Genomic DNA, 20,098 nt, shown 5'->3' with positions numbered 1-20,098 from the left:
TTCACTATTTAGAATACGCCGGATGTGTTCTTGCATAACAGGATCAAATTCAGCAATCATTTCAGTCATGCCCAAAAAATTACCATTATTATCTTGATACAACTTCTCATTTGATCCATGAAAAGCCAAAGTATGTTTTGCAAGAAACTTCACAGCTGAAACTATTCTTACCAGAACTTGTCTCCAACGCTCCTTCTCCTTTGCAATCCCCCTTTGCATATCATCATCAATTGTCCGATTTTTGCTTAGTCTCAACCTAACTTCATTCCATGTATTCATGTTTGTTAAATGGTCAACACTGTTCTCATGATCTTTGAGACGCGCACTCAAACGCTTCCAGTCATTCAATCCATCAGATGCCAGCATAGACTTGCTCAGTTTTGATTTGAACAACTTGCAACAAAAAAAATATACTTTGTTTGCACCTTTGTGGTAAACCAACCACTTTTTGTCAACAAACTCACCATTACTTAATTTCCTGGAGTAAAAAGCATATGAAAAGTGTCTACCAATGGTGTCCTTCTCGAACTCCAGATCCGGTACTCTAATAGGTCCCTTCTCAATTAAAATATCCCTTTTGCTATTGTCAAGAACTTCCCATGTTCTTGGATCAAAAATAAATGAAAGGGAATCTTCATGTTCATCATTAGAGGAAGGCTACAAATTTTCCTCCTCCATTATACTGTCAGCATCAACTTCAAAATTTATTTGCTCCCCTGTGCGCGCACCATCTTCATTCACCTCAACATCTGGATTTTCATGCTCAGAAGTAGTTTCTTGCCCTTCTTCTTCACTGACATCAACATTGCTTGAAGATGTAAAGAAGTTATTCAAAGAACCCTTCAGTGCTAGAATTTTTAGATCACTTTCTTTCTTTTTCCTCCTTTTTTTCAGCAGCCGACAGTTGCTTCTTCTTAGGTAACATGGCAGACTAATGTCCTAAAATCATGAAGAAAAGATCAAAAGAGCATATAAAAAATTAGGAATTTATAGATCAGATGATTGGAACCCTAGACATGTTATATACAATGACAAAAATTTGATAGATTGGATTAGAATACATACATACTAAATAAAGAATAAATAAACTACTGAGATAGTGATTAGTGAGATTGTCAAATTCAGGTTTGGGGATGGACAGGAAACATGGATGCGTACTTATTGACCAGGCCTGTTGTTGACTTCCAGTTGGATGCGTACTCGTATACGTATTGCCGTCTGCCTACTGGACTGCTGTGTGGCTGCGACGGCGAACCGGCGAGGCGACGGCGACGCGGCAAGGGTCAAGGGGCAAGGCGCCGAGCGACGAGCGAGAAGGCCGACGGCGACGGGGGTGCGAGAGCGACGAGGAAAGGTAAAAACGAGCGTGAGTCACGGCGTATCCATCAGCGATCGCTATTCGCTAGCTAGCTAGCTATATCTGGGCCTCCTAGCGACCTAGCCCATCCTATTTCTTTTTTTTAATTCTTTTGTAATTTTTTTTTGCTTTTTGCTGGGCTATAGTATCCAAAAATAAGAGAAGGATGGATGCACAAGCCTCCTCAGCGATCGTGATTCTCGACCGTTGGATCGGGCCGCTTGATGCGTTTTCATCCGTTGGATCGACAACTGGAGGAATCTGGGCCGTCGGATCAAAAGAAGTTACTGCTGGAATGAATAGTAACTTCCATTCAGTTTTCCTTACTGTTTTTTCTTACCATAGAATTACTATGCTGCCTCGTTGACGTGTGGGGCCACTCGCTGGTGGGCCGCGCCGGCCAGCGAGTGTGGCTGGGAGAGTGGACTGTGCGGTGCGTGGCCTCCTTCAGCGCGCAAGTATCCCGTGCCACCGCCGAAAATACCGTTCCCTGCCGAGGGTATATTCGGTATTTCCTGTAATGGGTCTGTGCGTGCCATCTGATGGTTGGCTCGTGGATGGATGAGGTCAAGCAAGGCGCCGATTGGGTAAGAACCCTAGCATCCACTCCCGTCGCCGTTCCTCTCATGCCGCCTACCTCACCGCTGCTGCTCTCCTCGCCGAGCTCGCTCGCCGCCGCCGCATCCCATCCCCGTCGCGCTCCCGCCACCATTCCTCCTTCCCTCCTACCACTCCCCTCCGCTAGGCCTAGAAATCGACGAGGATGCCGAGCCGCCACCCGCTACCGGTCCTCAGACCGTCCTGATCGACCAAGCTCAGGGTCGAGGGGCGCGCCGGATCCGGGCGCGGCGGCTCATATCCCCCATGCTGCGCGGAAGGACGGTGACCTCGCCACCCGGTAGCCACCTTCCTGGTCAGCACCCTGCGGACGCGTTCCTGGCGGACTATGTGGCTGCGCCCGTCGAGACAGGGAAGGAGCACATGCCTGCCGACAGGTACCCCAGATGCTGTGGCCGCGGCTCGAGGGCCTAGATTTGGCCGCCGTTAGAAAGTACGCCATAGATGGGATTTGGAAGGTGATTCCCCGCATCTTGATTTGATTCAACTCGTTCATTTCTAGCTGGTACTGATATGTGATGGGCCGGATTTGGAATATGCCTTTCTAATTGGATTGCTGCTCAATGATACCGTCATGACCAACGGTGCCATGATAGCTGATTAAATCTGCAAATTCTTTGCCATTGACAGCGGCGTTGTTTGTCAACTACCTTGATAGGTTCCTCTTCGTCTATCCCCTTCCTGTAAGTCTATGATATCATTAGCAACTGAAGAAACCCTGCTAAAATCCCATAAAGTTGTTGGAATCATTGAGAAATTGCTTTCTCATGGCAGGAAGGCAAAGCGTGGGACGGCTCTTGGCAGTGGCTTGCATTTGTCTCGCTTCAAAGATGGAGGAGACCTATGTGCCACTCCCCATGGACCTGCAGGTCAGTGAGTGATGCATCTCATCTCATGATAGACCTCCACGTATTGAAAGGTTATGTCTTTCAGTTTCATCTCAATTAATCGATGGTTTTTGCTTGACAGGTGATTGAGGCAAAGTCTTCCTTTGTATGGCAATGAGCATAAAAAGGATGGAGCGGTTACTTCTTGCTCATTTATTGACTACTTCCTTCGCAACTTCAATCATCATGACACACCCTCCATGCTCGCATTCACCCGTGACCCACCCCATCTCGAGCACAACTAAAGGTATGAAAGTTAAATCAGATCCCTTTTATAGTATTCATAGATCAATGTGTTAAATCGAATATCACTTTTAGTATCCATCAATCAATGCGTAAAAGTTGGCAGCGATCAATTATTAAAGTTTGAGAATTTGGATTGCAGGAGCTGATTTTTGGGTTCAGACCTTCATAGTTTGCTGCACCTGTTGCACTTGTTGTATTTGGGTTGCTGCACCTGTTGCACTTGTTGTTATTTGGGGAGCACAACTTCAGTGGTTGAAAGAGCTACAACTAATTGCATGTGTATAAACAAGGTAGTCATCGTCTCAATGTTATCATTAACTAAACCATTTGCCCACCATTACCTAATATGTTAATGCAATGATGTTTTGTAGGAGCGAGTGTTAAGATGCTACAAATTGATTCAGGACAAGATAGCAATGGGAACCACGGTCATCAAATCGGTTGGATCATCAATGTTCTATGTGCCGCAAAGCCCGATAGGCGTGTTGGATGTTGATGTATGTCTCAGCCAACAGAGTGATGATACTGTTGTTGGATCTCCAGCAACATGATACCACAACTCTTCGACAAGCAAAAGGATGAGAATTGGCAGATGACCGATCACATGTCGTGATGTACTTAAGGTGTGTTGCTCACCATCTTGGCCGTTTTGTTGTTTCAAACATCTCAATTTAGTTTGGTCACTCGAGAACTGTAGTGTGGTTAAGTAGTTGCTGGAAGGAACAAAAACACAATAGTTAAGACTTGACCCATAAAAACAAACGGTTTCTCGTGAGCCTATTCATGAAATTGACATATGTAAGGGGCATGTTAAGCTGTTAGGGTCAACCTTACAAGTAGAAACACGATGAATGGATATCTGGTGATGGTACATCAGAATCGCCAAACTCAACAGAATATAAGCACGTGGTACTAAAAAGTACTGCTAGAATTTTTCAATGTTTAGATGGTGTGATGTTCCATGTTCGTCACTATTGGGAATACTTTGATAGGACTAAATGAATAATAGAACCCTTTGTGTTTTATATGATTTATTATTGAGGGCCTGTTTGGAAGAGAGGGGTTGGGCTAGGAGTTGGTTTAATTTGTACATTAGGACAAAGATGATTCAGTGATGAAACTACAGTGCTAATTCAATGTATATATCCTACTCAATGTGCACATCAACATTCTTATGAGCAATTTAATATGTCCATCTCATTCGTCGTTATTTCCACTGAAGATTATTTGAAATTATCAGGCAGTGGCCCTCTTCAAGTCCTACTTTGGTGGAACTTTTAATGAAGATGCTATTAGGAATAACTTGGTGTTTATATACCAACTTCTTGATGTTAAGGGCACATATAGTTTTGGACTTTGCTTGGTGCTTCAGTTTCCACCATGGATTGATTTTTTTTTGTGATACCGACTCTGCAACTAAGCAAAGATTATGGACATCAGTTATCCTCAGAATCTCTCACCTGAAATTCTGAAGTTATATATAACCCAGGAAGGCGTACCATCGCCATTTTCCTCCAAGATTTGAAATTGAAAATAATCTGTCAAAACTTGAAGAAATTGGAGTACTAAAGATCTGCTTGTACTGTCATTTTTTTGTTTGAATTGCGCACCAAAAGAAATTGTTGCCAATCAGTTAGTAGCATAATTATTGACAGGGAGTATTTAGGATAATCAATGAGTTTTACTTAGATGCAAAAAAAATTTGTTAGAAGTTGTTCCTTTTTTTTCTGTGTGCAACTTTTGTATATGGGGGTTCATGAATATCATTTGTACTATCCAGATTGTAGCTTGTACTGCCATTTCTAAAAAAACAGTACACCAAAAGATTCCAGCTCCATAATTTTACTGTATGAGACAGCCTGTATAATTTTCAGCTCCATAATTTTTAGTTTGTAGAGCTCTGTGTTGTCATGTTTTTCTGTTCTATTTTTATATTTTTTGTGGTTATAGCTCCTATACTGATTACCATGTATTCGTGAAAAATAGATAATGAAAATCAGCTTATTGCTACAAAGCCCAACTCATGAGCATGTCAGAGGGGAGCAAGAAGACAGGAGGTGTCGAGGAGGGAGAGGGCGCTCTTCTGTTTTGGTCCATGCTGCTACGAAAGTTGAATTAGTGTATCGAAAGTTACTTTATGTAGTAGTATCATCATGAAACCTTGTCTTTTTCCTATTCTGTTTGATTACTTACCCTGTTTCAGTGACAAAGGTCTGTGATAGATTCGATTAGGCACATATTGAGTGTCCAAATTCGTAAATATTGAGCATACCATTTCAATTTCAACTTAAACATACAATCTACTCTTTTTCCTTAAGATATAGGGGAGGGTGTATCATATATTGCTTGTTTGGTATTTGCCTATAGTTATTATTTCGTAAAGGCCTATGTTTGGCCTTCTGTTATATCAGGACATCTTGGTTCTAAATTTCATTCCAGAGATATGCTAATATCTCATTTAGATTGGTTGTTTTAGGAAATGAGAAAAATGCATTCTCTGTTTGTTCTATCTTTCCCTGTTTTTGTCATCTTCAATATTTATTGTTTCTTCATACGTGCATTTTTATCGTCCCAACCATCCACTGGCCTGACTAGGGCATGCCAAGGTACACATTTAATTATCAGAAGATGGTTATGTATTTATGGGGCCTACATTTGTAATGGTTCATTAATGTCACCATTGAGTCGCCTTCTGTACTTAAGAGGCGTATTGTGCGACTACACGTTTGTGTTTTTTATCCATTCACCCATTGCAGTGTAAATTCGAGTTCTTGGATTTCTATTTCTCGTTTCTTCTTTTTGGTGAGCGGGGTTAATTGAGCTATTTTCCTCTTGGTTTGTTGCAGCAATTGGGAAGGATCATCCTGTATTATCTATCATGGTTATTAGCTAGCAAGACTGATGCCACAAGTGGATCTGCCCAGTAAATTTGTTAATTTCTTCCTTGCAAGAATGAGTTGAGTTTCGTTTCTAATCCCTCAAGTCTATTCAGATTGCCCATTGTTTAGCTACATACAAATATGCACCTTGATTGCTATGCATAATCCTATACGTAATTCCATCTCTTTTTGTTGATACTTTATCCTGCTTGGATCATATATGCTTGTGTATAACACTGATTCAGGTGGACAATTATAAATTTACTGCACACATATAAGCTTTCTATACATAGATAACTAGAGCATTAGTGCACTCGCTCAATTCTGAAACTGTTCATATTTATGGCTTAGGTATAGTAAACAAGTAATTCTTTATCTTATTGAGAACAATACTCTTTGTTTTTGTTGTTTTCAGCATAATGGTCTTTCGAATTTTATTGAAGCTGGCTAAACAACATGCGTTGATGCGGATACAAATAGATACCTCCTGTTAATTGGCCGGTGGCAGCTGTGGCGCATCAAGGTGCAAGGCAGCGGCATCGCATTAAGGTGCAAGGCAGCGGTAGCATGTTCATACTACGGGAAGGAAGAGCTCCTATTGTTTTTTTATGCTCCATGCCGTAGGTGAGCTGCCACCTTCTTCCCACATGTTCGGGCTAATCAAGTAACTTCCAGAATGAATTGTGATATCTTTAGACATAGGTCATTGGCTATATTTGCATGTACTATCATTCTACTAGCATGTGTAGCCACCCTCTTTCTGCATTCCTTTTGCTATGGTTTCATTTGGCATTCCTCCTTCATGATTATTATGTTGTACCTTTTGGGTTGTTAGATGTTTCACCTCGGCAGCATGGTTATATTCCTTGCTTTCTCCATGTGATTTTTTCCAAAAAAACTTCTCTATTTAAGGAACCATTCTTGCTCAAGATGTTGCATCGACCAATGCTTAATACCTAATAGAACTAAAAGTCGGTTACCTGGTAAACACACCTTATTAACGTTATGATGGGCAATCTGGGGCCATCTAGAGTAGAATTTGGTTCATTGATTGAAGTAGAAAGACAAAGGTCAAAGTGATCTTTTCCCAAGGTAATCTCCACTGTTTTTAGGCTTATGTGCCTGATGTTTTTTATAAATGAAGAGAAAGTTAATAACTTCGCAACTACATACTCCCTCTGTTCCTAAATATTTGTCTTTCTAGAGATTTCAACAAGTGACTACATACAGAGCAAAATGAGTGAACCTACACTCTAAATTATGTCTATACATCCATATGTGGTAGTCCATTTGAAATCTCTACAAAGACAAATATTTATGAACGGAGGATGTAGTAATCATGGCTAGATTATAGAGGTTAGAGATGTACAAATGATTGATTAAAAAAATATATTTATATTTGCAACAACACAATGGATCATGCCAGGTAAATATTTTTGTAGAATATAAGTCAGGTTTAGAACTTTTGACCACGACAGCTGAAAAACCAAAGTAAATCCATGATATATATTCAGTATAATGTATATTTAGATATTCATGGCGCTGCATAAGCATAATTCAGTTCCCTGGGAGCACTAGCTGCTGGCGTATACATGTATTTCTTGATTCTAATAAGATGCAGCCAATCTTAGAAAATATAGTAAGCACCTGTCATGAAATTTAGAACTGGCGTGATGTGGCTCTCTGTTAATAACTATCATGCTTGCATAGCTGGTTGATTTATTTGATTATAATCAAACTAAACCATCATAATTTTAAGATCGTGATTATTCAGATGAAAAATGATCAAAGAAATACATGTACCAAAGTCACATCTATTTAGATCATGATTAGGCATACAATTGCTCCTTCAAATTATTGTGATATTGTAGCGCTCTTTAGTCTAATAAATTATGTATTGTGGTGCTGCACCTCCTTTTATCTTCTTTCCTCGACATATACTCTGCATGGGAAGTTGCCTACTTGCTATGAGCTTCAGATGCATCGGTAGCCACAAGACCTTTCTATATACTTTTGTTAATAATCTGCCTATATTTATAAGAAAAAATGCATGAACTTATATAGCTCTGCACTAGGACACTTGACTTTCGCTATGACCTGTCATTTTTGTGAGCCGCAGATGATTTTGGCATTGATATTCTCATGCAAGTCATCTTATCTTTGCAAGCCTACTAATAGAATACACTCAAGATAGGGCACCACATGTTTAGGTTGTCACTCCTATGTTTATAAGCTTACAGGAAGCTAACATTTTCATTATCTTTGGCACTTATATTGTCATTATATTAACTTGTGCAACAGAGTTTTAAAATCAGAATGGGGCAATAAATGTGTCTACTATGACAAAGTGAAGACAAAACGAATGCATCGAGTTACTAATGCAGTGGTTTTGGTGAGAACTGAAACCTTTCACTTTCAAGGTTGGACATTGATATCAACTATGATTATTTAATAGAGAAATTCAGTTATATGAAGCGAAAGAAAAGCATGCAGTACCTTACATTGATAGTGATTATTAGCCCATCGTGGTACTTCAAATTCTGATAAGAATATATTTCATGACCGAGATTTGGAATTTGGAGAATCTCAATTCTGACATGTACATGCGCATCTCCTTTTATTCTGTCACGCTACTGAATGTTCTGATATGGGATTACTTATTCTGTATATCTCTTATAAATAATAAAATGGTCTATATATTTTAATTATATTATGTTATCGATGATGCATGGTTCTGGAATTTGGAGATTAACATTTCATAATCTCATGAACTGAATTGGAAGCTGCCTTGCTTCCAGCTTTTATAATCTCATGAACCTGTTGAACTCGATGATGTTATTCTTCTGGTACAGAGTGAATGTTTCTTCTTACCCTTGAACACTATAACTGGTTGCTCTGTTACATGTGCTAAACTTGCCTTCATACTAATGCTTCATGCCGTTTGATCTTCCACGGCTTGACAATATCATTTGGACCGGCAACCTCGCGTCAAGGCGCGTTGCCGATCTAGTATGTATATACTCCATCATGCCCCCCCCCCCCCCCCCCCCCCCCCTCGCCAGGGCCCTGGGCCGTAGCCCCGTCGCCCATGCCCCAGGGCCGGCCCTGGTACGGGACCACTGAGTCATTGACACTATGATAGCAAATTAGTTAAGCATCTCCATCTTGTCGGCACGCTACGCGGGCGTGATTTCTTTAGCCTTTTCCCGCCATTATCGGGGCGCCCATGTGAGGTTACGTTTGACCAGCTGCTGCAGATTTGATTAGCTTGCTTGGGTCCTGCTGATCTCGTTGGTTTTCCAAATGGGTTGGATGTATGCGCTCATCTCTGCTATGCCCTCCTCTATGATACTCTCTCCGTTATACTATAATGTAATACGTATATGCTTTTTATAAAACCAAATTTTACAAACTTTGATCAAGTTTATAGAGAAAAATTATTTATATCTACACTCCCAAATATATAAAACATGAAACTAAGTGTTCTGATGGATCTAATGATGTATGTTTGGCATTCTAGATGTAAACATTTTTATTCATTTTTTTTGGACAACAAGAATATATAAATATCACAAATATACCAATTACGCCCGGCCTCTATACCAATAAGATGTCAAAAGACATCAAGGATACACACATCCAAAAAAGAAATGAAAAAACAAAAGAAAGAAAAAAGACCCCGCCTCGATGATCAATCACTAGCAACAGCACTCTAACCATTGCCGAAGACAACACCTGGATTACGAAAGAAGTTCTCCAAAAGCAACATCTCCAAGAAGGAAACAATGCACAAGCGTTGTCGTTGCCCGATCAAAGATCTTGGATTTTCACCCTGGAGAAAGTCCGATTCATCTAGGAAACAATGCCTTCAACAAGGTCATTGTCAGGTACATCCAATAAAGGTCAGACCTTGGGTTTTCATCCTGAGAATCGAGACTCGGTACTCGAGGAGCGCCACCAAAAATGTAGTCCTCTAGTGTTGCCGCCCCCGCTTGCCGAGGCCGCTGTTACAAGTCACCAACCACCTGGCACACAGTCTTCATCGCATCCAATATAAGCTTCAAGACCTTCAAGCACAGTTGCCATGGCTTTCTCCACCTCTAACAATGCGATGAGAATCTTGATTTAGACATGTCCCATGACACCGATAAGAAAGCGAAGCTTCGCGCTGCGCTCTCATAAGGTCGTGATGGCTGATAATCGCGCATGACCGATGCATTTATGATCTGGATATGCAGAGGCGACAAAGGCCAATATGTATAGATATCCGACGGGGAGCACCTGACCTCATCAGTGGCCAGATCGAAGAGGTTGACATATGGCTGAAAGACGAATTGGCGGCGCTAGGGCCAAACCACCACTGTCACGCCGCTAAGAGGGTGTTTGTTTCCAGGGACTTATTGGCTTAGGGACTTAAAAAAGTCCCTATAAGTCCCATCTAAACCAAACATGAGGGACTTATAGGGACTTAAAGTGGGCATTTGAGACTTATGAAATAAGACTCTCAAGGAGGGACTTATAGGGACTTATAGTTGTAATATGCTCTTATAGGGACTTATAAGTCCCAGGAACCAAACAGGTAGGAACTTTGTAGGGACTTGGGACTAAAAAAAGTCCTAGGACTTATGAACCAAACAGGGCCTAACTCCACCAGCCGAGGGCCACGACGGAGCCGGCCGCCCGCGACCCACGCCGTCCTCAGCCCGCCTCGCTTGAGCAGCCAGATCGGCTCGAGCTGCCGCCATAGTAGCCGACGATCCCGACCGCTATGCAAGCACACCACCTCGACGTCTGCCACGCCGCCGCGAAGCTGTCATCGCCGACGACCTCCAGCGTGCCGCCGCGCTGCTGCGCCCGCCAACAACGCAGCATCCAGGCCGGGCAGCCTCGGCCCGCACCAGAAGCCCCACGCGAGGAGACGAGACCACCCCGCCACCGTCGGTGCCGCCCGGGCTTCACCTGGTGCCGAGGGAGGGGAGAGAGGAGGGGATCCCCGGCGGCGGCGGCTAGTTTTACCTCCCGTGACACGCGCGCGGGGCATGTCGCGGGAGGGATCGCCGATCCTGTTTTTCAATCTTCTCTAAATAGTTCAATCAAATATTTTTTTTCATAAACTCCATCAAAGTATGCGAGGTTTGAATTTTCAAAAAATCTATATACACTACGTTATGAAACGGGAGTAGTAACTACTCTGACAGGAATGCTACTCCTATGTCACAGGTCTGGTCATGATGGGAAAAGTTTTGCACTAATGTTACAAGGCTGGCTAGCTACTATAATTAATCTTCTTGTGCAGATTTCATTAGCTTGATTGGGTCCTGGTGAATCGTTGGTTTTCCATATGGGCTGGCTCCATGCGCTTAGCTCTGCTATCAGATACACCGTTTGATCACTACTACCGCGAACTACTGTGCAACCTTGCCAATCTCAAGCACAGTTATAGCTCCAGACGGACGGCACGGGCGGTGCCCCCGATCTCCTCCAGCGGCTGCCTCCTCCTTGTTTCTTCCCTCGCTGCCGCTAAAGGTGCCGTCGGGCGGCGGGACGTTGCTTTTTTATAATCCGATCCAGCCCGACGGCTGCCTACCAAGAGTGCACCCCGATGGCAGCGGCTGTGTGCAGCTCGTCCATGGTACACGTCCGCGCGTGCAATGGTTGCTTCCCGGTTGCTGTTTTGGATGCAATAATACTAGACATACGGGGTGATTGATACAAAACTTTACAGGGAGAGAACGTGGCCTCATCTAACTGGCGCCCCCCTGATTTTCACTGGTGGGCCTGCCCTTCTAATTAGATATCTGTCAATCACACCCCAACAGCCCCATAAACCCTCTGTAACTTTCTGTACGTCTAGCATTGCTAGATGTGGCGGATGTGGAGCCGTCGTGCGCCGGCTTTGATCCGAGGATTTTATGGTGGATGAAGGGGAAGTGCCGCTTGCGTCGCACTCATCCTGGCATCGTCTTTCTGTTCGTGTTAAAACCTCGTAGTAAGGTGCTGTTGTTCTTGGCTCTAGTGTGCACGGAACCATGTGGTGTGTAGTACATAAGAGGGTAGAGCTTCAGTTTGCTCTCAGCTAAAAAAAATATGTGTGGAATTAACGTGCACCCTCGTGTTGGCTGAACATAGCAGTTTGTGGCAGCTTAACATGAGCAATTTTGTTCTTTGTTGCCTTGGCTCGATTGGTTCATGATTGGTTCTATTGCCTGCCCTTTTCACAATGTGTATCAGCGCTCGTAGTTGGAGCATGATTGTAACATCAATCGGGATCTCTCAAGTGTACAAAGTGAAATAGTGTATAAGGTAGCTAGCTTGGTACGGCTTGTATGAGCACTGAATTATGAGGTGCTGGCATGAACGACACTTTTTTTTTCCTTTTGAAAGGGAGGCATGAACGACGCTGGATGAGTGTCCAAACAAGAGAAGATAATAATCTCAATCAATCATGCGTGGATAGAAGGAGCATCTTCAGTCTTAAGAAAAAGGAAGATAGATATTGTGAGGGGCAGGGCAAGAAGATCCGTCGAGGTAGTGGAGTGGAAGCAACATTGGATGATGGTCGCGGGGGACACCGGGACAGGAAGGAGATTGAGGGCGTGTTTGGATGGCTTCCACGCCATCGTGCACCTTGCCTGGAGGATGCCTGGGTTCTGCCTGGAAGTTGTTTGGTTCATGTCCTGGTAGGAAAGATGCTTGCCTGGCCTGGGCGTTCCTGTCGTGTGATTAGCCTGATTCAATTTAAAAGAAGAAGACAAACAGAAGTATCTCGCCCAGGCATCTGGATTAGCCTGGTCCAGGCGTCCCTTTGCATGTGCCTGGGTACTACAAACACTAGCCTGGCAGTAGTTTATGTCTAGAACTAGTTGTACATCTGTTTTTTTAATACTTTAAGCAGTCAAATCACACCAACCAGGCAAGGACATGAACCAAACACATGAGAGGCAGGCTAGCCTGGCCAGGCAAATTTTTGCATCGGTCCCAGGCTCGTTTCAGGCAGCTTATTTTCTTAGGCACACTAGCCAGGCCTCAAACCAAACACGCCCTGATTCCACTAGTTGGGGTCTAGCTAGATGGACAAACATATCACAACACCGCACCTTAGAGCATCTCCAGCCGCGCCTCTAGAAAGGCTTCCCCAGATGATTTTTCACGCCGGCATCGAAAAAACGGTCCAGTCGCGTTCCCAGGAGCCCGATTTTCGCCGCCCTGGGCCGAAATCAGCGCCGGCGGACCTAACCCGAACCCGGCGCGCAGGGGGGCGCCGGGCGAATCGTTTTTGGCGCGCAAGAGCCGCGGGCCAGCCGAGTCAGCGACACGGGCGCTTCGTCGCCCTCATCGCCTCGGTTCCTGTGGGAATCAATGCCAAGGCTGCCGCCACCGATCAGCCTTGCCATTGACTCCTCACGGGCGGCGCGTCACGGGGCGGCGCGCCGACGCCTCCCCTCCCGCGCACGCGTACACACGGGCGCGGCTATATAAGCCGGTGGCCTCCCTCTTCTCCAGCCACCCCAAGCCCTAGCCACCAAGCTCTCCCTCTTGTGCGCCGCCGCCAAGCCCCCACCTCTCCCTTCCCCCGTGCGCCGCCTCCGAGCCCCCCCTCTCCCTTCCCCCGTGCCCCGATGGCCGAGCGTTTCCCCGGCGACGAGGCGGCGGCCAACGGCTTTGGCCGCGGGTCGCCGCGCGAACAGGAGTCGTGGCTCCTGTTCGAGGCCAACATCCCGGCGCCACCGGACATGCACGCCGGGCCGACAGGGTGGAGGCTCAGCAACGGGGGAGTGCCCGTTCCCCCGTTGCACAACGCCGTGGCGCGCCCTGGCTACTTCGCCGCCGAGGTTGAGATCGTGTGCGCCTCCCTCACCGACGAGCAGCGCGCCCTTCCCCAGTACGCCGCCGACAACCACACGGCGTCGGCGGCGTACTTCGAGCGCCGTCAGCAGCAGAGGCTGGCGTCCGCCAACGGGGCGCCGGTGGTGGGCGGCACGAAGAACAGCGAGGGGCGCCACCTGTGGTGGGGCGTCCCGGCCGCACGCTCGAGGGCGTGCTGACGCACCTTGAGGGCGGCCACAACCCACCGCTGGCATACCCTCCCCAGGCGAGGACGTCCATCCCGGCCCACCGCCGCCGCGCCGGGCAATTGATGCCCAGGAGGTTCGACTCCTCCTCGTCGTCCTCCTCGCACTCCTCCTCACGGGCTTCTTCCCACTCCTCCGGCTCTCCGGCGCTGCTCGGCGTCAAGGTCGAGCCCGCGGTGGAGACGCCGCTCGGCCGCGCACTCGCAGCGCCGGCATCGTCATCAACGAGGGCAGTCGGCGCGCCTCCTCGTCGGCTCCTCCGCGCTTCGTCAAGCCAAAGACGGAGCCGGGGCTAGTGCCGGTGAAGACGGAGCCGGGTCTCCCCGCCGTGAAGACGGAGCCCGGCGACGTGGAGCTCGACGACAACGCGGCCCTAGAATGGGCGCGCAAGGACTCCCTGAAGATGGCGAGGGAACGCCAGTGCGCCGCCCTGAGGCGGTTCGAGCAGCGCCACCGGAGCCGCGACGAAGGAGGAGTCGTCGTCATCGAGGACAGCGACGACGACGACGCGCCGCCGCCACCGGTCCGCGTTGGCGACGCCGGTCAGGGATCCACCAGGGACGGTCGCGTCAAGGAGGAGAAGGCCGACGACGACGACGACGAGGACGGAGGCGACGACGGGGACTACTCGGTGTTCAATGATTTCCTTTTTTAGTTATATTTTGCTGTGTACCGACGAGCATATCAATATATGCCAAGGTTTGCCGAAATTTAGCCGTGTTTAACCGAACTTCGCCAAACGTTTTTTTTTGAAAAAATTATGCGCATCTGGGGGCGGCCGTGGGGCCGGTAACTGGGGACCAACTCGCCCCCAGGCTCTTATTTGCGCCGGCTCGCCCCCATTCCGCGATTTTAGGCGCGCGGGGGGGGGGGAGGGGGGGGGCAACGGCTGGAGATGCTCTTAATGGCAATGCTATGCCCTACGCTACGTAGTAGTACTAAATGTGAATGCTGCATCAAAGAGCGCTTTCCCCTGCTGCCCAAATCATTCTCTCTCAACTTTTCTGGCCCCCTTTGGTAGCTCTACCTCCACTCTAGTTGCCGCTCCGCTGGTGTGTGTGGACTATGGTGGTGCTCCAGTGATCCAGTCCCAGCGATGAGGCCAACTCCACCGTGCGACCCTATCCTGTCCGCCCCCGTCCGCTTGGGGTAAAAGGGACACAAGCGACGGCCCAGCGCGCGGGCGCAAACGGACTTTGTGTCTGCTTTGTGTCCGCTTTCGACCCATCTCCGGCCCAAACTTGCGCTGGTTTTGGGGTGAAAAGGACAGCGCGCGGACGGGCGGGACGCGCGCGCTTGTCCTCCCCTGGCCCGCCTGTCGGTGGGAGAAACCAAAACCCCCCCACGCCCATTTGGCGCCATTTTCCCCAAACCCTCCCGCCGCCCCCTCTCTCCTCCGTCCATGGCCGACGCCCAGCCGAGTCACGGCGGCCTGGCCGTCGACCCGCCCGCAAAGGTGAAGAAGAAGGCGCCAAGGAAACCGCGGTCAGAGTGCACGCCGGAGGAGATCGCCAAGTTGGACGCGGAATCGGCAAAGAGGAGGGAACGGAGAGCGGTCGTCAAGCTCAATGCCGCCGCGGCCAAGAGAGCCGCCATGCGCGAGGAGCTAGAGGCCGCGCGGCGCAAGGCCGCTGCCGACGAGAAGGAGGACCTCGTCAACAAAGCGCACGCCATCCTCATGCTTGGCATGGGCCGTCAAGCTCAATGCCGCCGCGGCCAAGAGAGCCGCCATGCGCGAGGAGCTAGAGGCCGCGCGGCGCAAGGCCGCTGCGGACGAGAAGGAGGACCTCGTCAACAAAGCGCACACCATCCTCATGCTTGGCATGGGCCGTCCTGCTCAATGCCGCCGCGGCCAAGAGTGCCGTCATGCGCGAGGAGCTAGAGGCCGCGCGGCGCAAGGCCGCTGCCAACGAGAAGGAGGACCTCGTCAATAAAGCGCACGCCATCCTCATGCTTGGCATGGGCCGTCCTGCCGGGTTCCCTGCAGCGGCCGTCGCCCCGGCGAGCACCAGCTCGTCGGTTGCGCGGCCTACGCACTGCGGCCAGTCGCCGACGTCGCGCACCGCGCCCATGTCGCTGTGCTTTCCTCCACCAAGGCACGACGGCCAGACCCGTTTCTCGGGGTCGCCGGACGTGGGCGCGTTCGCGCCGTCCACACCGCGCCCCGCGGCCATCATCGACCTCAACGTCACGCCCGGGTCCAGCAGCGGCGGGCGGCCGTCCGTAGAGATGCTAAGAAAGCAGGCACGGGCACCGTTCACGGGAACCATGCCGGCCCCCCGCGTCTTGTTTGATGAAATGCCAACCCCAACGCCAGCGGTCGACGACCCCTTCTACAACCGCTACATGGAGGACGTGATCTTCGACGGTGGGCATGGTCATACCTACGACCCCGATGAGACCCAAAGTCAGGATGGCCGTGCCGAGTACGTCCCCGATGAAGGTGGGCACGACCGTGCTGACTACGACCACGGTGACTCGTGGCATGAAGACGATGACATCTATGTCGAAGGTGATGATGAAGAAGAAGAAAGCAATGAGTTGATATTAGTGGTGCGCCATTGTTCATCGACGAGCTCACCCAAAGAGCGGAGGCACAAAAGAAGAGGAAGAGCATTCGCACGGGTTCATATACACAAGATGAGAACAAGTTGATTTGTCAAGCTTGAATGGAGATTAGTCAAGATCCGAGGACCGGTGCGCAACAAAAGGGCATTGTTTTTTGGACGAGAGTCCACAAAACATTCCATGAAAGGAAGATGTTTGAGCCCTTCCAAATTACAAGCAACCGGGACGATGGCTGAATTATTAGTTTTTTAAGTGGACGTGGACAGGATGGGGCAAATGGATGCGGCCGCGCGCTGCGCGCACGGCCACCGCATCCCAGGACACCCCCGGACACGGCCCCAAACCCCTACCCAAACGGACAGAATCCGGACAAAACGGACGTCCGTTTGGGATCGCACGGTGGAGTTGGCCTGATCCCTTCCCAGGACTGAAGAGGAGGTGTCCATGTGCTGCCTGCCGCTCGAGCCGGATATACTCCTACGCTGCAGTAGGATGGATGGTCCACTCTCTCAGTGTTTCACGCGCTGCAGCTAGCTAGCATCTTTGAACAACGCCACCTAGCTGCAGCCTTTCGGGTGCACATGAAAATGCACCGGCAGTTGAGTGGAACGGGCACAGGGGCTACCGTGCGTTGGCAATGGCGACGACATGCATATGCATGGTTGGGCGCCGGTCCGCCACACTGTGGTGTTACTCTTCCCTGCGTGATTCTTCGTGCTCTCTTTTTCTAAGATACGTACGTGAGAATTTGTGCTACCTGTGTATAGTACTCAACCAATAGATGTATTTTTTTATTGGTTGCCAACATGAGTCCACATATGCTCAACCAAATCATTTTGCAGTTGCACGTGAGTTTTCCAATCACACATGTCTTGATGAAATTAGGTGAACTGTTCAAATGTTGCCGCTACTCCATGCTCGGCCACAACATTCTCACCCTGAAACTGAAACTCTTGATCATACAGACGTTCTGGACGCTCGTCTCCTATGATCATATTACGCATGATCACACAAGCAGTCATCACCTCCCACAGTTTCTGCATGCTCCAGGTATTAGCAGGATACCGAACGATGCCCCATCGAGATTGCAAAACACCAAAGGCACGCTCGACATCCTTCCTAGCAATCTCTTACTCTTGGACAAATCTTTTCCTCTTCTCTCTGACAGGGTTGGGTATTGTCTTGACAATAGTGGTCCACTGAGGATAGATACCGTCACCCAGATAGTATCCTTTGTCGTAGGTGTGACCGTTGACAGTAAAGTTCACCGGTGGGCTTCTTGGTCAGGGGAGGCTGTGTGGTGGTGGAGGGGGGGGGGGGTACGGGGGATGGGAAGCATTCGGCTCCCCGGCAGCAAAGACGACGGTGGCGGAAGACGTGGGAGCGGGCGGCGTAGCTAGGCGGATGTGGAGGCCCCGACAGCTGGCAGAGTCACCGGCAAAAATGGGCGGTGGCGTCGGCGACGAAGGAGGAGGGCGAGGGTTGCTGTTGGATGGGGGAGGGCAATGTGACACAGACCAGAGGGCCCGGGGGAGGAGAGGGCGAGCGTGCGCGCGTCCGTCGCGTGTCCGCGCCGACGCAAATTCGGCTAAAAAATGGGCCGGGAATGGGTCGCCCACGGACAAAAAGCGGACGCGAGTCCGTTTGGGTTGGCGCGCTGGGCCGCCTTTTGTGTCCGCGCTGACCCAAACGGACGGTGCCGGACGAAATGGGTCGCCCCGTTGGAGTTGCTCTAACTACTCTCTTCAGCCATCAACACATGTTCCCCTACCGCAAGGCTAGGGTTTTCTCCTCCTCTTTGGCGACTCCATCGCTTGTGAGTTTCCCATCCCGATCGATCCCCCCCCCTCACCATGAGTGGACCTTCGATTGGCCGTCCTTCGACCCTCTTCCCCCGTGGAAGCGATGGATCCCCATGCGGACGCCCTGTCGGGCACCAGGGCTGGAGGCGGCTCCGTTGGAGCGCCGGATCTCGGCGACTTTATGGAGCAACACAACCTGGAAGATGAAGTCTTTGATGATCTGGTGATAGATGAGGCGGACCCGGAGATCAATGACAGCGTAAGATGGCTTGCGTTGGCTAGGGTTCACACTGACAAATCTTTCAGCCAGACGACCTTCCACAAGGACATGCGTGCGGCTTGAAACCCTGCGCAACCGGTGAGATTTCGTCTGGTTGGTCCGAAGCTTTTTGTGGTGCATGCATCATATTTGGGAGATTGGGTACGTATGATGTATCAAGGGCCATGGCTCTTCAGGAATTTGCTTGTGCTGATGGTTCGATATGGTGGGTTCACAAAGGCAGAGGAGGTGCCAATGGTGTTCATGCCAATTTGGTTGCAGATTCACAAGATACCAGAGGGGTTCTGCAAGAAGAACATAGTGGAAAATCTGCTCAGGAACTCAGGCGAGATATTGGAGATGAGGCTAAACGGAAACACACGTGGTGATTACATTAGGGTTAGGGTTCGGCATGATGTTCGTTGCCCCCTCACCAATTTTGTCAGTATTTTGAGGGGGAAAGAGCGCCAAGTTTACTTGGTACGATATGAGAAACTCGCGCGTTTCTGCAGCGTATGTGGGCTGATTGGCCATGATTATATAGAGTGTGGATCAGGTGTGCATGAGGAGAAGGACAAGAAATATGGTACTTGGCTCTATGCAGATGGACTGAATAAGCCCCCGTCCAATGAAAATTTTGGACAGGGTAGAAGTCAAAAGCAACCTGCACCTCAATCGCAAAAGAAGCCGCCGGGGAAAGCTGTGATCGACCCGGAGACCTTCGATACGGCCTCAAGCCCGTCCAAGGGAGGACACACAAACATGCAAGTTGATCCTGCTGCTCGTAAGAGACTTGCTTTGGATGTCGTAGCACCATTGTCTGATAACACAACATATACAAAGCCGATCGGTGTGTTGGCGCTCACTCAGGGGAAGGGTGAGGACGGTGAACAGTCCTCGCCCACCAGCAGCAGTAACAGCAAGAGAGCCCGTGTTGACTCAAGTGGTGTGTCAGGAGATAGATCGGCGGCCTCCATCGAGGAGGACCACCGGGAACAATGAATATCTTAGTATGGAACTGCCGTGGGAGGGGGGGGGGCGCCGAACAGTTCATGAGGTGTTGGCCCTCTCTAAAGCCAATTCCCCGGGGCTTTGAGCACATATGTACTCATATGGGCAACCAATAGATCTATCGGTTTAATCTCTTTTCATGCAAACAAATTTTGACTGGATTGTAAGAGTATTTGTTAGTGTTTTTATTTTGATTGGGTTGTATCCGGGTGTTGAACTATTTGTTATGTTTGATTGAACTATTTGCTATGCTTCAGTATAAATGGCGTCCGGCGGACGAGACGTGGCCACGCATTGGGCGCGCGGCCAGCGCATCCATAAATTCTGGCGGACATGACACCATTGCTCCCTCCCCCCCAAACGAATAAAATTTATACCAAGCGAACACCCGTTTGGGGT

The 20,098-nt window shown here is 48.8% G+C and overlaps 1 long non-coding RNA gene across 2 annotated transcripts; it reads left to right on the top strand.

Annotated features, from left to right (window-relative positions):
• Window positions 1-1,953: 1,953 nt before the first annotated feature.
• Window positions 1,954-8,632, top strand: LOC123099223 (uncharacterized). Of its 2 annotated transcripts, XR_006448120.1 has the most exons (9): window positions 1,954-2,433; window positions 2,606-2,658; window positions 2,750-2,844; window positions 2,945-3,109; window positions 3,248-3,398; window positions 3,480-3,731; window positions 5,095-6,064; window positions 6,403-6,611; window positions 8,289-8,632. It is a non-coding gene; the product is annotated as an uncharacterized lncRNA (long non-coding RNA). The 2 variants fall into 2 exon arrangements; XR_006448126.1 differs by lacking the exons at window positions 5,095-6,064; window positions 6,403-6,611; window positions 8,289-8,632 and adding an exon at window positions 4,349-4,534 and having other exon boundaries at window positions 1,980-2,433.
• The last annotated feature ends 11,466 nt before the right edge of the window (window positions 8,633-20,098 follow it).

This window comes from Triticum aestivum, chromosome 1B, assembly GCF_018294505.1.
Source record: "Triticum aestivum cultivar Chinese Spring chromosome 1B, IWGSC CS RefSeq v2.1, whole genome shotgun sequence".
Lineage (NCBI taxonomy): Eukaryota > Viridiplantae > Streptophyta > Magnoliopsida > Poales > Poaceae > Triticum > Triticum aestivum.
Note: the sequence above shows the minus strand (reverse complement) of the source record. Positions and strands in the feature narration are given on the sequence as shown.